The sequence below is a fragment of the Lactuca virosa genome, chromosome 2 (genome assembly GCF_052849685.1).
Source record: "Lactuca virosa cultivar CGN04683 chromosome 2, Lactuca_virosa_CGN04683_v6, whole genome shotgun sequence".
Taxonomy (NCBI): Eukaryota; Viridiplantae; Streptophyta; class Magnoliopsida; order Asterales; family Asteraceae; genus Lactuca; species Lactuca virosa.
The window spans coordinates 238646623-238656868 of NC_136427.1; positions in this window are offsets into that span (position 1 = coordinate 238646623).

Sequence of the window (10246 nt, forward strand, 5' to 3'; positions counted from 1 at the left end):
TACCTTTGGAGGACATCCAGGTTGATGACAGCCTGAATTATATCGAGCGGCCTGTGGCTATCCTAGACCGGAAATCGAAGGAACTGAGGAACAAGAGGGTGGAGCTGGTGAAGGTGCAATGGCAGCACCGGAAGGGCTCGGAATGGATTTGGGAGCCCGCGGATGAGATGGTGGAGCATTATCCGGAGCTGTTCCGGGAGGGAGCAGCAGACTTCGAGGACGGAGTCTAAAATAAGTGGGGGAGATTTGTAACACCGGATTCCTGGTACGATTTTATTTAAGTATTTTCTTAAATTTTTGCCATGAACTCGGCGAGTCTGCGTCCCGACTCGTCGAGTAGCAGCGAGGTGGACACGGGATTTAAGCTGGGAACTCGGCGAGTCGACATATGGACTCGGCGAGTCGACATATGGACTCGGCGAGTCCACCTGTCTGGATGAAACTCTATTTTCAGACATTGCACCCTATTTTACCCATTCTAAAACACCCATTTCGTCCCATTTTCCTCCGAGAGAGCAGTAGAGAACAACCCTAGCTCCTTTAGTGTTCTTGAGTGATTTTGATCTTCCAAAGAAGGTTTTGGAGCTTAGAAGAAGAAGGAGGAAGTTGGAGTGTTCCAGAAGTGAAGGTAGATCCGAAATCTACTATGGGGAAGGCATCAAATCAGGTAATAAAACCCTCACTTTGCTCATTAGCTCTTAGGTTCCTTTTTGTCCCCAATGGTTGATCTTCAAGCCTTAAAACCCCCAGATTTCGTATGTATATGTGATAACCAGACCCTAGGAACTGAGACCCATGAGTTGGATCAGTTGCATGTCTCAGATTTGGCCAGATTGGGTGAAGAGTCGAAGGGAACTCGGCGAGTGCCAAAGTGCACTCGGCGAGTTCCATGAAGATGGCCTTAGACTCGACGAGTTGGATGAACAACTCGGCGAGTCCTATGAAGATTGCCTGGTACTCGGCGAGTCGTTCTTCAAACTCGGCGAGTCCCTTGAATATAGCCTTGAACTCGGCGAGTTGTTCTTCAAACTCGGCGAGTCATATGAACTGTCACTAGGATAAGAAGGGTTTAAGTGTAGGAGGACCAACCCTTCGTAGTCGCACGTGGAATTAGCAATTTAACGTGTAGCTATAGTCCCAGAATCTCCAAATCTCCAAGGTTGATGTTCTGATGGAAGATTGGAGCGAATTGTGAGATCTGTTCGTCGGACTCGGCGAGTCCCCCCTTGGACTCGGCGAGTCCAGTCGCGGGTTTGTTAGTTGTCCCCGTTTAGCGAGTCAAGCTGACTCAGTGAGTGGGAACAGGGACCCGATGAGTCAGAGTCGGGCTAGACGTAGAAGGACCCGGCGAGTCGCTATATGGACTCGGCGAGTCCAGTCAATCAGAGAGTTGACTTTGACCAAGAAGTTGACTTTGACCAGTCATTTGACCTAAGGGGTATTTATGAGTACCTAATCCATGATTACAGATTTATAGCCGGAGGGTTACCGGTGCGGCAGCCAGGCGTAGGTTGAGCGGGTTTTCAGCAGCTACCCTCGAGGTGAGTTACCCTCCAGTAAAAGTGGGTCTAAGGCCACAATGTCGGCCCGCTAGTAGGAGTCGTATGATAGATGACTGTCTGTGTGATAATCATCTAGGTTTGTTACTACCTGATATGCTTTATGTGCTAGCATATTATGATGTATGGGTTATGTGATATGTTATTATGTGGTAGTAGTAGTAGGGGGTGAAACAGTCCCCGATCCGGTCGACAGGACCGAAGGGGTAGGCCAGCACCCAGATATGCTAGGCAATATCCGGTCGACATGACCGAAGGGGAAGGTCGGGCACCCAGAAATTGATGGGTTTTGAGCATTCTAACACTTCCTAAGTGTACATGCAACCCTAATAACCTTGAATCTATGTTTTCTCTATATACATGCAAATTTCTTTTTCAAGGTTATTTCCTAACTAGCATGGCATGGGGATTACATAAAACATAAAAACTAGTAGAAATACATACCTTGTTGTTGCTTGGATTCCTTCAAGACTTTGTGAGCCTAGCACCCCAAATGTTGTGCCTCAAATGCTTCACACAACACCACAATACTTGGAATAACTTGAGAGAATACTTCTAGCACTCAAAAATGGTTATGCCCTCTCTAGTAACACTATGTCCACTAGCACTACTAGGTCCCAATTTTGCTAGCCATAGGGTTCCTTTTATAGTGTTGTCACAATTAGGGTTTACACATGAATGCCCTTAATTGTCATGACTCTTGATTTCCCATGACCCATGGATTTGTAACTCCTATGGAGCTCCATTTGGTTACATCCATAACCCATAAACCATGGATCATTAATCCACCATAAAAGAATTGATGATTGTCATAATCAACCCTATATATTTAATTAGTCTCACTTTGATCACCAAATTAATCCTAGATTAATACTTGATCAATACTAATTAAATAATACTATTATTAATATATTAGAACTTATAATATATTAATAATGATAAGTGCCTTATTCTCTCATTTAGTCTATCCAAGTATTGCAATACCATGCAACCCAAATGGACCATGCCGGGTCGGGTCAAGTACATACCAAATAAAGTTATGGACTTAGACACTATATCCAACAGTCTCCCACTTGGATAAGTCTAATAACTATATTTGCAAATATGACTTCAAAATCCGACTAGCAATCGTAGCTCTTTCAAAGTCTCTCGGAACTGAGATGATGATGATACGCCATTTAAGATAAGTGATCATATAATCCTCTATTCTCATGATATCAGCCGAACAAACACATGGAACATGGTCTTACTTATTGTCCAGCATTTGTTTCTCGATCTCTGATTTGTTTCGACATAGAACTAAATTGAACACATCAATTAGGTTCTGACCGGGCCCGGTACATAGGTCAAAACCAAATCATCGAGGGGCCCAGATATCGCTTCTATTTCTAGAAGGAACAGATAAACTTCGACTGATATGCTTGTACTAACTACTTGTTGAATTATTCACAAAGGCACGTTTTATAACATCGAGTTACCAATGCGTTTTCGTACAATCAATGAATAACCAACTCATAGTCAACAACTCATATCTCTAGGTTTGAAGATTTATATGATATTACCGTCTCACGATCACTCGAGATAAATTCCATGAAGTGATGCAAGTGAGCGTGGGTTGGATCCAATACTCAGCCCTTATGAGTACTCATGAATGTTGTAGCAACCATTGCATTGTCCAAAGCACTTTTAGACAAATCATACAAGCCAAATTCATGACAGTCTTAAATCAATACTTACTTCCAAAGTTTGACTGACTGTGGATGGTTTGAATAATAACATAATTATTCTGGAAGTAAAAACATGCAAAATTGAAACATAGTAAACAATCAACACAAGATAGTAACACCTTACTCATAAATAAATAACAACTTTTATTTATCATCAAATGTCAATTACATTTTACAAGTTTCAGGAATCTAATTATTGAAACTAATATCATCCCTCAGCCCAATGCGCCTCGCATGCTGTAAATGCTTAACCCTGCTCAGTCCCTACGTGAGGGGATCTGCCGGGTTCTCATTTGATGATACCCTCTTAGCCACGAGGAGTCCTTCTTCTATTCGATGTCTGATGAAATGGTATTTTCTGTCAATGTGCCGAGATCTCCCGTGATCTCTCGGTTCCTTAGCCAAAGCAACCGCACTTTCATTGTCACAGAAAATTTCCATTGGCTCCTTTATGGCTGGTACAACTCCAAGGTCTCCGATGAAGTTCTTTAGCCATATCGCCTCCTTAGCTGCTTCACTTGCTGCTATGTACTCTGATTCACAAGTAGAATCAGCTACTGTCTCCTGCTTGGAACTTTTCCAAGTAATTGCCCCTCCATTTAGGATAAAGACCCAGCCTGACTGAGAGCGGAAATTATCCCTATCAGTCTGGAAGCTAGCATCGCTATATCCTTCCACTCTCAAGTCATCACTGCCTCCGAGGGTAAGGACCCAATCCTTAGTCCTCCGCAGATACTTGAGAATGTTCTTTACCGCTGTCCAGTGTGCCTTGCCAGGGTTCCCTTGATATCTACTGACCATGCTCAAAGCAAAGGCCACATCAGGGCGAGTACAAGTCATAGCATACATGATCGAGCCCACAGCGGAAGCATATGGTATATGAGTCATTTCAGCTATCTCAGCCTCTGTACTCGGACTCTGAGTCTTACTCAGCTTGGCATTACTCTGGATTGGTAATTCTCCTTTCTTGGAATCTTGCATACTGAACCTCTTCAGCACCTTATCCAAGTAAGTACTTTGACTAAGTCCAATTAGTCTCTTACTCCTATCTCTCAATATCCTTATCCCTAGGATATAAGCAGCTTCCCCAAGGTCCTTCATAGCGAAACACTTCCCAAGCCAGGACTTAACCTCCTGCAAGGTTGGGACGTCATTTCCTATGAGAAGTATGTCATCCACATACAACACCAAGAAGCTAACTATACTCCCACTAGCCCTGACATACACACAAGACTCATCCTCACTCCTAGAAAACCAAACTCTTTGACTTTCTCATCAAAGCAAAGATTCCATCTGCGAGATGCTTGTTTCAATCCATAAATGGATTTATCAAGCTTACACACTCTATTAGGATATCTTGTATCGACAAAACCCTCTGGTTGAGCCATGTAAACATCCTCAGCCAACTTTCCATTAAGGAAAGCGGTTTTGACATCCATTTGCCATATTTCATAATCATGAAATGCAGCTATGGCTAACAATACTCTAATAGACTTAATCTTAGCTACTGGTGAGAAGGTCTCATCATAGTCAACTCCCGGAGTTTGAGTAAAGCCCTTCGCAACCAATCGCGCTTTATAAGTGTGTACCTTCCCATCCATGTCGGTATTCTTCTTGAAGATCCATTTGCACCCAACTGTCTTACGACCTGGTACATTGTCAACCAAGTTCCAAACTTGATTGTCATACATGGACTGAATCTCGCTGTCCATAGCCTCCTTCCATTTAGCAGACTCAGGGCCTGCCATGGCTTCCCTGTAATTATTAGGTTCATCCAAATCTATTAGTGTACTATCACTAATAAATGTATCACCTTCAGTGGTGATGTGATAACCATAATAAAAATCAGGTGTGTTCCTCACCCTAGTGGAACGTCTTGGAGGTACAGACTCATCTATCGGATCAACAGGAGTTTCCTCCTCAGGTTGGTCGATAGCATTTGAGGTTCCTTCACCACTTGACTCTTGAAGCTCTTCAAGGTCAATTTGCCTCCCACTGTCCCCTTGGCTTATGAATTCTCTCTCACGAAAGACTCCTCTTCTTGCTACAAAAACCACATTATCACTGGGTCTGTAGAAGAGGTAACCAAAGGATCTCTGTGGGTAGCCGATGAAAATACACCTCTCACTTCGAGGTTCAAGCTTATCATGAGTCTCACGCCTCACGAAAGCTTCACAACCCCAAATCTTGATGTGGTCCAAATTGGGAACTTTCCCAGTCCACATCTCGTGAGGTGTTTTGTCAACCTTTTTAGTAGGGACTAGATTAAGGATATGGGCGGCAGTCTCTAAGGCATACCCCCAGAAAGAGATTGGTAACGAAGCTCGACTCATCATGGAACGAACCATATCCAACAAGGTTCGATTGCGCCTCTCAGCTACACCATTCAACTGTGGTGTTCTGGGAGGTGTCAATTGTGAGACAATCCCACATTCCTTAAGATAGTCAAGGAACTCAATGCTAAGATACTCTCCTCCTCGATCGGATCGGAGCATCTTGACGTTCCTGCCCAATTGATTCTCCACTTCCTGCTTAAACTCTTTGAACTTTTCAAAGGTTTCTGACTTATGCTTGATTAAGTAAATATATCCATATCTACTGTAATCATCAGTAAAAGTCACATAATAGCGATTAGCATCCCTTGTAGCAACTCTGAAGGGCCCACACACATCCGTGTGTACAAGGTCCAACAAACCTTCACCCCTATCACAAGTACCTGTGAAGGGTGACTTTGTCATTTTTCCAAGTAAACAAGACTCGCAACTATCATCTGACTTGAGGTCAAATGATTCCAAGACTCCAGCCTTTTGGAGTTGGCCTATGCGCTTCTTGTTAACATGTCCAAGACGACAATGCCACAAGGATGCTTTATCCAAGCTATCTGAAGAATCAATATACAACACATTATTTCCTAGATTGTCTACAACATTCACGGCTTCATATACACCATCACAAGGTAATGCTTTAAAGTAAAATACATCATTGTAATAAACATTAATAGCACCATTTTTATTATCAAATGAAAATGTAAAACCTTGTTTGTACAAGCCATGAAAGGAAATAATATTTCTCGCCATTTCGGGCGAGTAACAACACTTATTCAAATCTAACATTAACCCATTATTAAGCAATAAAGAATAAACTCCTATCTTGGTGACAGGTGATGCTTTCCTGTTGCCCATGACTAAGTTTATCTTCCCGTGCTCCACTTGCTCACTTCTTCTTAGTGCCTGCAGATCAGTACAAATGTGAATACCACATCCTGTATCAAGCACCCAAGAATTAGCATTAGATGAGTTGTTAGACAATATTGTGTAAATACCTGCATGGGTGGGTTTAACCTTCCCATCCTTTAGATCTTGCAGATATTTGAGGCAGCTTCGCTTGAAGTGTCCCTTATCCTGGCAATAGAAGCACTGTGCTTCCTTTGGGTTTGAAGAAGGAGTAATGGGACCTTTCTTTGTCCCACTTGAAGAGGAACCATCAAGAGTCTTACCCTTGGTACCCTTCGAAGGGTTTTTCCTCTTCTTACCCTTTCCCTGCCCAATAGCCAGAATAGGGGTTGTTGAAGGAGTAGAAGTAGCGACCGCTTTACCCTTAAGGCTATTTTCAGCTGTCCTTAAGAGTCCTTGAAGTTTGCTAAGTGTGACTTCCTCCTTGTTCATATGATAAGTCATACGAAACTGATCATAACTTGGAGGTAAGGAATGGAGAATGATGTCAATCGCCATTTCCTCAGGAAAGTCAACATTTAGCTTCAGCAACCGGTCAACGAACCTTTGCATCTTCTGCAAGTGACCGGTGATGGGTTCACCATCCTTTATCCTTGCGGTTATCATGGAGGAGATGATTTCATACCTCTCCTGACGCGCACTCTGATGGTACCTTTCCATCAGATCCAGGTGCATCTCATAGGGGTAGAAATCTTCATAGGATTTTTGAAGTTCAGGAGTCATGGTGGCCATCATGATGCATGCTACTTTAGTAGCATCCTTTTCATGTGCAAAAAACTCCGCAAACTCTTCAGGAGTAGCAGTGGCTTCATTCACAACCTTAAGCTCCTTATCGAGGACATATTCTTTGTCCTCGTAGCGGGTAATCATTCTGATGTTTCTGATCCACTCATTGAAATTAGATCCATCAAAGATGACCTTACCACACAAGTTCATAAGGGAAAAGGAGCCTGTTGGGTTTGAGCCAGAAGCATTGTTGGAAGACATCTGAAAGGAAAGAAAGACAAGTTTTATTAGATTAGGAATCCTTAATAATTCACCCAAATGAAATATTAAGGCTAGGATCCAACAAACTATTTATAGTTGGAAGAGGGATGCCGTAATCCATACTATAAAATATTTGAAGGTAGGTAAATGACGATTTACCAATTTCCACCATAAGAACGAAATATTTTATTATTAGGTTTTATTGGTTTTGAAACTCCTAGATCTTTTGAGATACATTGAACTTGTCAATGGCATGTTTGAATCTCGATTGTGGCCTCTCAAGTTTGTGACTGGGACGCCGAGGATCACAAACAAGGTGTGAATAACCATACAAATTGACTTGGTACCCTCAACTATATTACCTAATCGATGTGCCGGTTAACCACACACGCTCCACCGATCTATAATAAAGTTAAGTTACCCTTTGCCACTCTTACTAGTCCATGTTAGTGTGCCGGTTAACCACACACGCTCCACTAACGACTTGGTAAGGTACAAAGCGTAATTTTATGGGCTAGCACCAATTTCACATTTTCCTAAAGTAACTAAGATTGAGAATTTATAATGTATAGTTACTTTATAATTCATTATACTTTTAACGAGTATTTAAAGTCGTATCCTACCCGTTCGGCTAACGACCCTCCACCGATCAAGGAAGCGGTGGGTGAGAGTGGACACCCATTAAGTCACCATTTTATAGGCAACAACCTTATACCCCCCTTATAGACCGGCTTCGTGAATGAGGCCTACTAACGGTAAGAATGACATATTCTTATACATATCTATATAATAAAATTATAATAATAGTATAAGTGTTGATTTTTAAACTTTTTAAAAATCTAAGGTTTAATTTGGAATTAAAGTATTAAAGTGTAAGACTTTTCAAATTCCAAAACTTGAGGGCAAGAATTGAAACTATTCCAAGTCTCTTCAATTTGTAACTTATGAGTTTTAATGGTTCATAAAAATGAAGACTCTTCATTTTATGAAACCTCTTTAGTTCTTTAATCACAATTAAAAGAAGTGACTTTTGGTTATCCATAACTTGAGGACAAGTTATGGACACCATCATAGCCATTAAGATCATGAATTAAACACACATGGTGGTTACACATAATTCCTATAATCTTCTAAAAACTCATAAGAACACAAATTCATGTCAAGCAATTTCAAGAAATCATATAACTATATACAATACTTGAAAATTGATAAAAGTCATGTAAAATGGGTTAACATAATCATTATCATTTTGAAAAACAGATTTTACAAGTCCAAAACAGATTGGGATAATGATCTTAATCCATTTCCAGCAACAAAACTCGAAAAAACTGCCCAGCACGCTCCTACTCGCCGAGTGCACTATTCTACTCGGCGAGTAGAATGAATTTGTTCATGGACTCGGCGAGTCCTCCCCATGGCCTCGGCGAGTCCAGTCGTCAGAATGCAGAATTTTCGATTTTTAAGCAGTTTTGCATCAAGTATACAGAAAACAATCCTAGTCTCTGATACCACTGATGGGTTTTGAGCATTCTAACACTTCCTAAGTGTACATGCAACCCTAATAACCTTGAATCTATGTTTTCTCTATATACATGCAAATTTCTTTTTCAAGGTTATTTCCTAACTAGCATGGCATGGGGATTACATAAAACATAAAAACTAGTAGAAATACATACCTTGTTGTTGCTTGGATTCCTTCAAGACTTTGTGAGCCTAGCACCCCAAATGTTGTGCCTCAAATGCTTCACACAACACCACAATACTTGGAATAACTTGAGAGAATACTTCTAGCACTCAAAAATGGTTATGCCCTCTCTAGTAACACTATGTCCACTAGCACTACTAGGTCCCAATTTTGCTAGCCATAGGGTTCCTTTTATAGTGTTGTCACAATTAGGGTTTACACATGAATGCCCTTAATTGTCATGACTCTTGATTTCCCATGACCCATGGATTTGTAACTCCCATTGACTATCCATGGAGCTCCATTTGGTTACATCCATAACCCATAAACCATGGATCATTAATCCACCATAAAAGAATTGATGATTGTCATAATCAACCCTATATATTTAATTAGTCTCACTTTGATCACCAAATTAATCCTAGATTAATACTTGATCAATACTAATTAAATAATACTATTATTAATATATTAGAACTTATAATATATTAATAATCATAAGTGCCTTATTCTCTCATTTAGTCTATCCAAGTATTGTAATGCCATGCAACCCAAATGGACCATGCCGGGTCGGGTCAAATACATACCAAATAAAGTTATGGACTTAGACACTATATCCAACAGAAATGCCCGGCAGACATGTATGCTATGTGATTGTATGGTATTGAGGTTTGTTGGGGGAACTCACTAAGCTTCGTGCTTATGTTTTATAGTTTTGTTTTCAGGTACCTCTTCAGCTAGGGGAGAGGAGCCGCAGCGGTAGCGGCATATCACACACACTCTTGTTTCCGCACTATGGATTTTCTGGGATGTACTCTGAATATCTTACTATGATCTTACCGGTTTTCAGACATGAATTAATATTATGAATGTTTTGTAACGATGTTTTTATGTATTAACCTAATTTAAAAATGAAATTTTTAGCTGGTATTTTTGGGATGTTACAAGTTGGTATCAGAGCCTGGTTTGAGGGATTCGGACACACCTTCGGGGGTGTCTGAACTCAAATCGAGGGATTAAAAGATTTTTATAAAGAAATGATTTTTCTAAAGACTA